The following is a 15,084-nucleotide window of genomic DNA, read 5'->3' on the forward strand; positions in this document are numbered from 1 at the left end:
TGGAGAACTTGGCATAGAGTTGTTCTTTTCTCAAGAGTTCAAGCACGAGTCGGAGATGTTCTTTGTGTTCCTCTTCGTTTTTAGAATAGATCAAAATATCATCGATGAACACGATAATGAATTTGTCGAGGTAAGGTTTGCACACGCGGTTCATGAGATCCATGAACACCGCCGGTGCGTTAGTGAGACCGAAAGGCATGACAAGGAACTCATAACTACCATAACGAGTCCGGAAGGCGGTTTTGGAGACATCTTCCCCTTTAACCCTAAGTTGATGATAACCCGAACGGAGATCGATTTTTGAATATACACGAGAACCTTGTAGTTGATCAAAGAGGTCATCAATGCGCGGAAGAGGATATCGGTTTTTAATCGTCAATTTGTTTAGTTCACGATAATCAATGCACATTCGTAGGGATCCGTCTTTCTTCTTAACGAACAAAATCGGAGCGCCCCATGGTGAATGGCTAGGTTGAATGAAACCACGGTCAAGTAACTCTTGGATTTGACTTTGCAATTCTTGCAATTCGGATGGAGCGAGTCTATATGGTGCACGCGCTACGGGTGCGGCTCCCGGAATAAGATCGATTTGAAATTCAACCGGTCGATGAGGTGGAAGACCCGGTAATTCGTCGGGGAATACATCAGAAAAGTCACTAACAATCGGCACATCATCGATGCGCTTCTCGTCGGCCTCGAATTTCTTAATGTGAGCAAGAATCGCGAAACAACCCTTGCGAAGTAGCTTTCGAACTTTAAGGCACGAAACGAGATTGAGTCCGGTGCAATTCTTGTCGCCATAGACAATCAATGGTTCACCATTCTCGATAGGAATTCGGATTGCATGAAGATCGCAAAGAATGTGAGATTTATTTTTGACCATCCAATTCATACCGATTATTACATCAAAACTCCCTAGTTCCATGGGTATCAAGTCAATTTCAAATTCATTACCCAAAATATTTAAAGTACACCCCCGGTAATATGTGTCGGCACTTAAGAGTTTTCCATCGGCCACCTCGATGGAGTAAGTAGTATCTAAAGGGTGTGGTGGAGCGAAAAGAGTAGGAGCCAAAGTCTTAGACACAAAACATTTATCGGCACCCGAATCAAATAAGCAAGTAACATAAGTGTTGTTGAGAAGAAACGTACCCGTGACTAGTTCATTGTCATCTCGGGCTTCCTCGGTGTTGATGTTAAAGGCTCGGCCTCGGTGGTTGGGGTTGGCTTTCTTTTTCGGGCATTCGTTCTTATAATGGCCCGTTTGGCCACATTCATAACAAGTGACCGTCCTTGGAGGATTGGGCCCCTTTCGAGCGACGGGGGCGGCACTTCTACAATCATTGGCCACATGACCATTCTTTTGGCACCGGTGACAAAATAAATTGCCACATTCCCCGTAATGATGTTTGTGACATTTGTTGCAAAAGGGTTTATTTCCACCATAACTTTTCTTGCCGTCATTGTTGAAAGGCTTTTTGGTGAAGGTGTTGTTGTTGTAATTGGTTGATGGAGTGGCTTCCCATTTCCTTTTGTTGCCACCCGACTTGTCCTCGGCCTTAGGAGCCGGCACTACAATTTCGTCAACCGTCTCAATTAATTGGCGGGCCATGTTCATAGCGGCTTGATGAGTAGTGGGTTTGGATGACATCACCCCTTGTTTGATGCTTTTTGGAAGATCGTGCATGTAGAGCTCAATCCTTTGAGATTCAGGGCTAACGAGATTGGGACACAACAAAGATAGTTCGGCGAAGCGTAGATTGTAAGCCTTGAGGTCGTTCCCGACCGCCTTCAAAGCTCTTAACTCTTGCTCAAGCTTGCGGGTTTCTTCACGCGGAAAATATTCAACAATCATCTTTTCCTTCAAATCGGCCCAAGAAAGGGCATGAGCTTCATCGGTACCCACCGATTGAACATAGGTGTTCCACCACGTGAGGGCGACGCCGGAGAAAGTGTGAGTGGAGTATTTGACCTTGTCTTGATCCCGACAACTGCTTATGCTAAAGACGGCCTCGGTTTGTTCAAACCAACGAGTAAGCACAACCGGTCCCCCGGTTCCATCATAAGTGTGAGGTTTGCACCCCGTAAAAGCTTTGTAGGAGCACCCTTCGCTAGAGTTACCGGCTCCTTGGTTGTTATTGTTGTGGTTGTTGTTATTGTTGTTGTTGGACGAGTGACCGGCCATGGCCGCATCCACGGCTGTGGCTATCATGCGTTGCAAGGCTTGTTCGGGAGTTTCACGACGTGGCGCACGACGAGGAGGCATTGTTCCTTCAAACAAAAGAATACCGTTGGTTAGTATTCTAAATGATACTAACCGTGATATGGAATAAAGATAGAGAGAAAATTATCCTTGACTCGCCTTAAATTCTTTATGTCATAATGTCGGCATTTTCATATGAGTCACCGTAATATAATCCCGGAAATTATATTACCCTAATTCATATGTGCATTCGACATTACCACATATAGTCAAGGTGGCGTGTCAATTAAATTATACAATGTAAGATTTAGATAGAATAAGAGTAGATATGAGTAAGAGAGCTCGAGTATAAATGCACATGTAGTCAAGTAATTCCTATGTCAAGTCTATATGCCGGTTGTAGTCTAGACCCACCAATGTACCCTATGACTCGGGGTTGACACCAATGAACTCTAAATCCCTACAACCAAGGCTCTGATACCACTTGTAGCGACCCCGACAAATCGTCAAGTGACGGCGTCATCTACGTATGGTCCCATTGCATGGTCATAAGCATTTATAACAAAGTTTGACCGAAAATATGTCGCATTCATTTCATAAAAGGATGTTTCAATGTTTACAAAAGTAATTCCCAAGACAAGTACATATCAAAAGTTATAGTTCATATGAAACACGTGCGACATAGTTTAAAGTAGCCAAAAAGACGCTCCACGTATGCAAGTATACTCGACATCCAATGCAAGTATTAAAAGTATGAGCGGAAGCATGTATCACTTAAGTTCAAGGACCTGAGAAAAACATAGAGAATCTGTCAACGAAAACGTTGGTGAAATCATAGGTTTAGTAAGTAAGTAAATGAGTAAGTAAGTTGAACCACAAGTGTTGTCACGTTGAAATAATAATAAACCATTCTAAAAGTTGATATCATGAGCACCCAATTATCAAGGCTTAACTATCATGAAACCCCATTAATATAGTGTTAGAACATACACTTATCCCCGAAAATATATTTCATCCGATTAACGGTAGCGAACCGTCCGAATGAGGGTTTGTCAAACCCGTATGGCCACACAACATAAGTTCTCGCTTACACCCTGCAAGTGTAACTAATGATAATTGAATTGAGGCTTTTTGTTCTAACTCGTACGTAGAATATTTGTTTTCACACTTGTGTTCACTTTGTAAAATGAAACGTTTATGTTTTCTCATCCCAAATATAAGTATAAAAGAGTAAAAGTGGGACTATGATCTCACCTTTGATTGCAAGAGCAAATAAGTACTTCAACAAGTAATGTGCGCTAAGGACAACGCTAGTCTCGACCTAAACAAATAGGTTGTGTCAATAACGATAGTCACGGAGGGTCAAAGTTGTTCAATTAGTCCTATGGCTCAATACGACTCGATTATGAAGCATGTGAAGCAAATAGTCAAGTTTCATGCAAGATACATGTATAGAAACAAGTTAGAAAGATTGCATAATCAATTGGTTAAGTTTGACAAAAAGTCAAACTTTGGTCGGTCAAAGTCAACGAAAAAGTCAACATGTTCGGGTCGGGTCCCGAACAAATTTTCTATGCTAATTATTCATATATAAGCATGTTAGAACAAATTGCATGTGAATTGGAGGTCTAGAACGTGCCAAACATTTTTCACATTTGGGACAAGGAGGTCAGAACCTGGCTCCCTTATATGTCGCGCCGCGACAGGAAGGGGCCGCGCCGCGGCAAAGGCCGGGTGCTGGTGCCTGGCCAGTCCCAAATGTTCAAGTCTCAATCCAAAACCTTTTTGTGCATAAAACACAAACCGCTAACACTTAGGACTCGCACCTTATATCGTTGGAAAGCTCTTTTGACGTAGAATGCAACTAAACACAATTCATCAATCAAAAACCTCATTTGTAACAACCGAGTTTTCAAACCAAGTGATCATTCAATGCACACATTAATGCTTCAAACTCACCAATGCACATTTAATGATTCGGGCATTCAATGCATACATATGACATGCCATTTTGTAGGTAATTGAGCATACAATACAACTAACAACTTACTAACAACAAATTATGGCAATCAATGCATCAAATAATCATTTCAAGTTCATTAAACCCTAGCTCAATTCCACCAAAACTCACTAAACAAGTTCTTAGAGTTTTCTCATGCAACCTATACATCAAAATGAAGCTAGTAACACTAGGAACACATTTAATACATGCATTTATAACATTTAACAACATTTAATCATCTAAAACTCAAGATTAAACACACCCATTTTGCTAGTTCATGCAAGTTACTTCCAAACAACAAATCAAGCAATTCAAACACATAATCTTGTTAGACTAGAGCCATAGACACTAATTAACAACCTTGTAACTCAAAAATCTCAAGAACACAAAAATTAGTGATTTTAGAAAGTTACCCAAATGCAATGAGATTGGTATGGAATCGAAGAGGAGATCACGAGGAGTTCAAATATGTAATTTGTTTGGCTCGAAGCTTGATCGATTTATTATGGATGATGATTTGCTTTATGGAGAATTTAGAGAAAGTATGTAAGTAGTGAAAGAAAAGAAGAAAGAAATGAAAAGGAAGAAGATAAGGAGGTTGACTTAGTCAAAGCTAGTCACCTCTTTGTCTTGTTGGCGAAACTAGTCCCTCAAGTTATAATCGGGTGCGTTAAATTACCTAAACAAGATAATTTGAAACGCGTGTTAACGGGAGATGTTATAAACATATAACGGAGTTTAAAGTAGTATAACGGAAAAGTAAACGAAAATAGGCGGGATGTTACATATACATATACATATCTATTTATATATAACGGTTCGTGAATTGTCGGAATTTGGTCGAGGTTATAATGAATGTATGAACACAGTTTAAAATTCTTGAGATTTAACTTAACAAACTTTGCTTATCGTGTCGGAATAATATAAAGATTAAAGTTTAAATTTGGTCGGAAATTTTCGGGTCATCACAGTACCTACCCGTTAAAGAAATTTCGTCCCCGAAATTTGATAGAGGTTGTCATGACTAACAATGAGAATGTTATTATAACGATTATAGAGTTTTATCATGTTCAAGAAGAATGGATAAAATAATTCGATTACTCGAAGCGTGTGAGTGAAGTTATCGTAAATGAATGAAATAAGATAATAGTGATTCGTCGTATCTTTTGACGTCATCACGATTGATCTCTGAAAAGAAAATCTTTGTAATCTATATTGGATTTGATTATTCGGCGATTAAGGAAATTATGATCCTCTTTGAATTAATGCGATAATCCATTTTGATTTCTCTGTCGGATATTTCACTATAAATCCACCTCATTTGTTTTCTTACAACTCACACCTTCTCAACTCATATTTTAAAGTATTTGTCAATATGCTTCATCCAGTGCTGATTCTTGATATACTCCTCACTTTCATATCTGTCGCTCTTCTTTTTCATCTGCCTCCGGAAGAATCTATTTACTTCTACTATACTCTTGGTTTTATAGTGTTTTTAGTTCTCCCGTGTCTTTATATTGCTATATGCATTGATATATACGGTTTGTGATTTCTAGGTTGTTGTTAGGTTTTATATCTTCCCTTATATTTCAAAGTCCTTGCTTCTTCTATAATCATTGTCATCTACAGTTAATGCTCTCTTCTATTTGCTATGATTTATACTCCCATTTCTAGTTCGAAGCTTTGTCCTTTTGTTTCTTCTTCTTGCGATTAAGCACCGCTTGTAATGGTCCAGAATTCGCAGATATAAATTTCGGAATGAACATTGTTAATGTTCTAGGAAGGAAATTGTAATGGCACGATCTTGACTTGTCAAATTACCAGAATACCTCGGAAAAGGCCGAATCATCAAGAAATATTTTCTTGATATTTAGAGATAAAAGAGAATACAAGAGTCGTGTAACATAGCACATGATGACGTTATGATCTGTGAATCATCATGTTCCATTTAGAAACTCAGCATCAATTACTGTAATATAATTACGTTGATCAAGTGTCATTATATTATACTAACTCATGCTTCAGCTCCCAACACTTCTTCAAGAATATTCCTATTTTAAACTCGAATGTTTCATAATTTAGAAACTAAAATAGTTTCTTTTATGATATAATACAGATAGCGCGAAGAGGTAAATGATTTCAGATAAGAATAATTATAAAAATATCTTCAGAAGTATGGATGATATTTATAATGAAAGATACGATGATATCTTAGAATGTCTAATATCAGAGGATGATGAAGGATATTGTCCGCAGGGGTTTAGAGTCAGGAGCAAGGTATTCGTTATTGACTTCAGCAAGTACTGATTCATTTGGATTCTTTGAAGGCAGGTTCAGCCTTTGTGATTTGTCCACAGCCTCCTTCATACTTTGCTCAATCCGTTTTCCAGTTCCAAAGCTTCTCTTTTTATGAGCTTTGCCAATATACTATCCTTTATCATCCAAATTTTTACTGTTAAGGTCGTTTACAGTTTTTGCCGCTTCATCAGCATTTTTCAAAATTTCGAGAACTGGTTCGCTGTTTAGGGTGTTTTTCAGAAATTTCTCATTCAAAGAATGTAAGTCTTGGAGGTAGACGTTGTGTGTATATGTAATTGTTGATGTAGACATGCTGCGAGGTTTCAAAATACTGATTGCTGATTCTCAATAACTGATATGGAAATTCTTGTTATAAGGTACGAATGAGTATATGATAGTGTTTCGATAATTATAATGATTTTTTTTTTGGAAAGTCAAAGATCAGTGAAGTTGTTGGTAAGTTTATTGCTAATGTGGTGAATATAAACGATTCCCTGGTAACGTTGGCGAAAGGGCAACGTATCTATCGGGGTTATAATAAGACTATTTTGATTGAGAAGTCGAAGTTGACTTGCTGGAGCTGTGACAAAACTGTCTATTTTGAAACGGAATTGAAAAGTTATTTTAGCTAGTAAATGCCAAAGGGTCTAACACGAATACGTGTCGAACTATGACTTGGGTTTTGAGAGTTTTTCAGGTGTATAACTGTGGGTAACATGTGGTTGGATCATCATCTCGATTGTTCCTTAGTTGAAGTGTCTTCAGGAATTTCGAAAGGTTTGAGCACATATTGTAATTGTTAATACATATGATGTTCTAACACAGTTTTAAAGTCAAAGTATAGCTTTGAAAGATATAGGAATCTAAGAGTGATGATACTGGTTATATTTCGAATTGAATTATGCGATTTTAAAATCAGAATATGTAATTGAATTTGAATGAGTATGATTTTTTTGATTTATATGAAAGAATGGATATTGTTGTGAAAGTAGGGAGTATAGTTGATGATTGCTGAATCAGTTTCGAAAAATGTAATATATTAATTGTGAATTTATATATCTTTCGGGTATTACCTACCCGTTAAAAAATTTTCACAATTAATATTTTGTACAAAAGAAGTTTATTACAGTCGTTATGAAAATATATGTGTATATTTTCTTTAGATGTAATATAGATTTAATGAGTTAATATTAAATTAAACTCATTTGTTTTATGGTTGGAACTAGAATTAAGTAATCCCTAAAACTTTATAAATTGCATAAGTATTTCTTCAATAATATTGAAATTATGAATCATTACTTTGTTATTTGTTGGTTTTCGTGAAATTCTTGTGAACTTCGCAAGGTACGAATGATGTTATTTGAAAAGTTTCGAGTACATCGATGATAAAAGTGTAAAATCAAACATATATTCGAATAATACACTTGATTTATTATGAATTGGATTTTTATTGAATTGAGACAGAGATTGTAATTAACAATGATTAAGTTGCGGATGAAGGACGTACATCATTGCATATTTGTAATATGAATTAACTGAGTAGTTAAGATTCACACATAATAGCTTAGTACGGGAAGATTTATTATGGTTTAAAAATTTATACATATAAAATATACATATAAATCTTTCGATTGGAAATGAGTTAATACTTCATAACTCGTTGATACAATATTTTTGTTGTTGATTCGTAATGATGTCCACAATGATTCTTGAACTGACAGAGTTTATGATGTTACAGGTGCTGTTGATTCTGACGATACTGACGGCACTGACTGTGTTGATGATGCTACGGTCCTGTTGATGCTGTTGGTAAAACAATTCTAGCTTGTAAATCATACACCATTTTCGATCAAAGTTTCTACTCTACCATCTCCGTTCACTCATCCAATTTACGGTCAGAATTAAATAATCTCTTAAGATTTTGGAGATTACATAACTGCCGCAGAGATATCTCTTCAATGACGTTTATGAATTAATACTTCATCGTTTGTTGTTGTTGATATTCCTGGATATTTACAGGGCGTATGACGTTGATGTTTGAGATACAGATTGTGATGTTGCGGTGTGGGATGTGCATGTTGTTGTTGTTGGTGGTGATGGTACTGTTGGTGTTGCTGATGGTGGTACTGTTTATGCTGCTGGTGCTGCTGCTGGTGTTTGTAACCTTTGCACCATATTCTCCAAAGCCACTACCCGAGCGCGAAGATCGTTGACTTCTTCTATTACACCGGGGTGATTGTCAGTTCGGACGAGCGGATAAATAAAATCTAGAATTTGGTGTAGTATGTAATCGTGACGAGATACTCTAGAAATAAGAGAGAAAATGGTGTTTCGGATAGGTTCGCCGGTAAGTGCTTCAGGTTCTTCGCCAAGAGGGCAATGTAGTGGATGGAAGGGATCACCTTCTTCTTGTCTCCAATGATTAAGGAGGCTACGAACTCATCCCCAATTCATCCAGAATAGATGATGACTAATTGGTTGATCCATTCCGGCCACACTGCTTTCGAAACTTGAGTGGGATTCCATTTCGAAATCCGAGGGACTTGAACTAATGACGAATTCCATTTCGTACGATTGAATAAAGAATTTTTCGATATGAAATGATTTTCTGGCTATCGGGTGGTATTCTAATTATATAGAGCAAAAGGTTTCGTAGATTACGGATGAATATACGGAATATGTCAGGCAAAGTTTACAGTAACAGATACGCTAAGATATGAATTAGCAGATACGCTAAGATATGAATTTTGTCTATACACTATTCATGCAATCAATGCAATAAGATGTGTCTAGACTAAGAATGATAAGCAGGTAATTTCCGACAAAAATGATGAGCAAAACTTTTGACATGCAGACACGGTCGAAGTCCAGACTCACTAATGCATCCTAACGACTATCAGTTAGACACACTAATGCAGACCTGGTTCGCTAAGACCATCGCTCTGATACCAACTGAAAGGACCCGTTCATATACATTATAAACGATTCACAATAGTTGATTACATCGCGAGGTATTTGACCTCTATATGATACATTTTACAAACATTGCATTCGTTTTTAAAAGACAAACTTTCTTTACAACGAAAGTTGATGGCATGCACACCATTTCATAATACATCCAACTATAATTGGCTTAATAATAATCTTGATGAACTCAATGACTCGAATGCAACGTCTTTCAAAAAAATGCCATGAATGACTCCAAGTAATATCCTTAAAATGAGCTAATGCACAGCGGAAGATTTCTTTAATACCTGAGAATAAACATGCTTTAAAGTGTCAACCAAAAGGTTGGTGAGTTCATAGGTTTATCATAACAATCATTTCAATATATTAATAGACCACAAGATTTCCGTTTATAAATATATGTACACTCGCAAGTGTATAAAAGTATTCTATAAGTTGTAGGCACCCGGTAACAAGCCTTAACATTCATGTTTTACCCTCTGAAGTACACCAGATCAGGTGTATTTAAAATAACCTCGAAGTACTAAAGCATCCCATAGTCAGGATGGGGTTTGTCAGGCCCAATAGATCTATCTTTAGGATTCGAGCCTACCGTACATAGACAAGTAGTTTAATGTTACCAAGCTAAGGGTATATTTCTGGTTTAAACCCACGTAGAATTACTTTTAGTACTTGTGCCTATTTCGTAAAACATTTATAAAAACAGCGCATGTATTCTCAGTCCCAAAAATATATATAAAAGGGAGCAAATGAAACTCACAATACTGTATTTCGTAGTAAAAATACATATAACGTCATTTAACAAGTGCAAGGTTGGCCTCGGATTCACGAACGTATCAATATTGAGATTCAATATTGCAGGAAAGTAGGTAGACGCAACGGATATGATAAACACTAGATTGACCTCACGAGCATACCCATGAACCATACCCATCACCTCCATAGCTATAACCCATAATTTCCTTAGCTTCGACTCATTCAAAAAAACTATTTTGAAATCACTCGGACAGTACTCCGTCGTAATATTTTATGTATACTAATAATATCTTGAAATAATACAGAGCAAATATATATATATATATATATATATTCCTATTTTAAACTCGAATGTTTCATAATTTAGAAACTAAAATAGTTTCTTTTATGATATAATACAGATAGCGCGAAGAGGTAAATGATTTCAGATAAGAATAATTATAAAAATATCTTCAGAAGTATGGATGATATTTATAATGAAAGATACGATGATATCTTAGAATGTCTAATATCAGAGGATGATGAAGGATATTGTCCGCAGGGGTTTAGAGTCAGGAGCAAGGTATTCGTTATTGACTTCAGCAAGTACTGAATCATTTGGATTCTTTGAAGGCAGGTTCAGCCTTTGTGATTTGTCCACAGCCTCCTTCATACTTTGCTCAATCCGTTTTCCAGTTCCAAAGCTTCTCTTTTTCTGAGCTTTGCCAATATACTATCCTTTATCATCCAAATTTTTACTGTTAAGGTCGTTTACAGTTTTTGCCGCTTCATCAGCATTTTTCAAAATTTCGAGAACTGGTTCGCTGTTTAGGGTGTTTTTCAGAAATTTCTCATTCAAAGAATGTAAGTCTTGGAGGTAGACGTTGTGTGTATATGTAATTGTTGATGTAGACATGCTGCGAGGTTTCAAAATACTGATTGCTGATTCTCAATAACTGATATGGCAATTCTTGTTATAAGGTACGAATGAGTATATGATAGTGTTTCGATAATTATAATGATTTTTTTTGGAAAGTCAAAGATCAGTGAAGTTGTTGGTAAGTTTATTGCTAATGTGGTGAATATAAACGATTCCCTGGTAACGTTGGCGAAAGGGCAACGTATCTATCGGGGTTATAATAAGACTGTTTTGATTGAGAAGTTGAAGTTGACTTGCTGGAGCTGTGAAAAAACTGTCTATTTTGAAACGGAATTGAAAAGTTATTTTAGCTAGTAAATGCCAAAGGGTCTAACACGGATACGTGTCGAACTATGACTTGGGTTTTGAGAGTTTTTCAGGTGTATAACTGTGGGTAACATGTGGTTGGATCATCATCTCGATTGTTCCTTAGTTGAAGTGTCTTCAGGAATTTCGAAAGGTTTGAGCACATATTGTAATTGTTAATACATATGATGTTCTAACACAATTTTGAAGTCAAAGTATAGCTTTGAAAGATATAGGAATCTAAGAGTGATGATACTGGTTATATTTCGAATTGAATTATGCGATTTCAAAATCAGAATATGTAATTGAATTTGAATGAGTATGATTTTTTTGATTTATATGAAAGAATGGATATTGTTGTGAAAGTAGGGAGTATAGTTGATGATTGCTGAATCAGTTTCGAAAAATGTAATATATTAATTGTGAATTTATATATCTTTCGGGTATTACCTACCCGTTAAAAAATTTTCACAATTAATATTTTGTACAAAAGAAGTTTATTACAGTCTTTATGAAAATATATGTGTATATTTTCTTTAGATGTAATATAGATTTAATGAGTTAATATTAAATTAAACTCATTTGTTTTATGGTTGGAACTAGAATTGAGTAATCCCTAAAACTTTATAAATTGCATAAGTATTTCTTCAATAATATTGAAATTATGAATCATTACTTTGTTATTTGTTGGTTTTCGTGAAATTCTTGTGAACTTCGCAAGGTACGAATGATGTTATTTGAAAAGTTTCGAGTACATCGATGATAAAAGTGTAAAATCAAACATATATTCGAATAATACACTTGATTTATTATGAATTGGATTTTTATTGAATTGAGACAGAGATTGTAATTAACAATGATTAAGTTGCGGATGAAGGACGTACATCATTGCATATTTGTAATATGAATTAACTGAGTAGTTAAGATTCACACATAATAGCTTAGTACGGGAAGATTTATTATGGTTTAAAAATTTATACATATAAAATATACATATAAATCTTTCGATTGGAAATGAGTTAATACTTCATAACTCGTTGATACAATATTTTTGTTGTTGATTCGTAATGATGTCCACAATGATTCTTGAACTGACAGAGTTTATGATGTTACAGGTGCTGTTGATTCTGACGATACTGACGGCACTGACTGTGTTGATGAAGCTACGGTCCTGTTGATGCTGTTGGTAAAACAATTCTAGCTTGTAAATCATACACCATTTTCGATCAAAGTTTCTACTCTACCATCTCCGTTCACTCATCCAATTTACGGTCAGAATTAAATAATCTCTTAAGATTTTGGAGATTACATAACTGCCGCAGAGATATCTCTTCAATGACGTTTATGAATTAATACTTCATCGTTTGTTGTTGTTGATATTCCTGGATATTTACAGGGCGTATGACGTTGATGTTTGAGATACAGATTGTGATGTTGCGGTGTGGGATGTGCATGTTGTTGTTGTTGGTGGTGATGGTACTGTTGGTGTTGCTGATGGTGGTACTGTTTATGCTGCTGGTGCTGCTGCTGGTGTTTGTAACCTTTGCACCATATTCTCCAAAGCCACTACCCGAGCGCGAAGATCGTTGACTTCTTCTATTACACCGGGGTGATTGTCAGTTCGGACGAGCGGATAAATAAAATCTAGAATTTGGTGTAGTATGTAATCGTGACGAGATACTCTAGAAATAAGAGAGAAAATGGTGTTTCGGATAGGTTCGCCGGTAAGTGCTTCAGGTTCTTCGCCAAGAGGGCAATGTAGTGGATGGAAGGGATCACCTTCTTCTTGTCTCCAATGATTAAGGAGGCTACGAACTCATCCCCAATTCATCCAGAATAGATGATGACTAATTGGTTGATCCATTCCGGCCACACTGCTTTCGAAACTTGAGTGGGATTCCATTTCGAAATCTGAGGGACTTGAACTAATGACGAATTCCATTTCGTACGATTGAATAAAGAATTTTTCGATATGAAATGATTTTCTGGCTATCGGGTGGTATTCTAATTATATAGAGCAAAAGGTTTCGTAGATTACGGATGAATATACGGAATATGTCAGGCAAAGTTTACAGTAACAGATACGCTAAGATATGAATTAGCAGATACGCTAAGATATGAATTTTGTCTATACACTATTCATGCAATCAATGCAATAAGATGTGTCTAGACTAAGAATGATAAGCAGGTAATTTCCGACAAAAATGATGAGCAAAACTTTTGACATGCAGACACGGTCGAAGTCCAGACTCACTAATGCATCCTAACGACTATCAGTTAGACACACTAATGCAGACCTGGTTCGCTAAGACCATCGCTCTGATACCAACTGAAAGGACCCGTTCATATACATTATAAACGATTCACAATAGTTGATTACATCGCGAGGTATTTGACCTCTATATGATACATTTTACAAACATTGCATTCGTTTTTAAAAGACAAACTTTCTTTACAACGAAAGTTGATGGCATGCACACCATTTCATAATACATCCAACTATAATTGGCTTAATAATAATCTTGATGAACTCAATGACTCGAATGCAACGTCTTTCAAAAAAATGCCATGAATGACTCCAAGTAATATCCTTAAAATGAGCTAATGCACAGCGGAAGATTTCTTTAATACCTGAGAATAAACATGCTTTAAAGTGTCAACCAAAAGGTTGGTGAGTTCATAGGTTTATCATAACAATCATTTCAATATATTAATAGACCACAAGATTTCCGTTTATAAATATATGTACACTCGCAAGTGTATAAAAGTATTCTATAAGTTGTAGGCACCCGGTAACAAGCCTTAACATTCATGTTTTACCCTCTGAAGTACACCAGATCAGGTGTATTTAAAATAACCTCGAAGTACTAAAGCATCTCATAGTCAGGATGGGGTTTGTCAGGCCCAATAGATCTATCTTTAGGATTCGCGCCTACCGTACATACACAAGTAGTTTAATGTTACCAAGCTAAGGGTATATTTCTGGTTTAAACCCATGTAGAATTACTTTTAGTACTTGTGCCTATTTCGTAAAACATTTATAAAAACAGCGCATGTATTCTCAGTCCCAAAAATATATATAAAAGGGAGCAAATGAAACTCACAATACTGTATTTCGTAGTAAAAATACATATAACGTCATTTAACAAGTGCAAGGTTGGCCTCGGATTCACGAACGTATCAATATTGAGATTCAATATTGCAGAAAAGTAGGTAGACGCAACGGATATGATAAACACTAGATTGACCTCACGAGCATACCCATGAACCATACCCATCACCTCCATAGCTATAACCCATAATTTCCTTAGCTTTGACTCATTCAAAAAAACTATTTTGAAATCACTCGGACAGTACTCCGTCGTAATATTTTATGTATACTAATAATATCTTGAAATAATACAGAGCATATATATATATATATATATATATATATATATATATATATATATATATATATATATATATCGATTGAGAGAGTTTAGAGAAATATATTTTCAAGTTTCCATGAAATAATGAAACCTATTGAATTCTATTTATAATAGATTTTTGAATTATTAAAGTGAATTATTAAAGTATGAATTATTAAAGTGAATTATTAAAGTATGAATTATTAAAGTGAATTATTAAAGTATAAATTATTAAAGTGAATTA

Source organism: Rutidosis leptorrhynchoides, chromosome 4, assembly GCF_046630445.1.
Source record: "Rutidosis leptorrhynchoides isolate AG116_Rl617_1_P2 chromosome 4, CSIRO_AGI_Rlap_v1, whole genome shotgun sequence".
Lineage (NCBI taxonomy): Eukaryota > Viridiplantae > Streptophyta > Magnoliopsida > Asterales > Asteraceae > Rutidosis > Rutidosis leptorrhynchoides.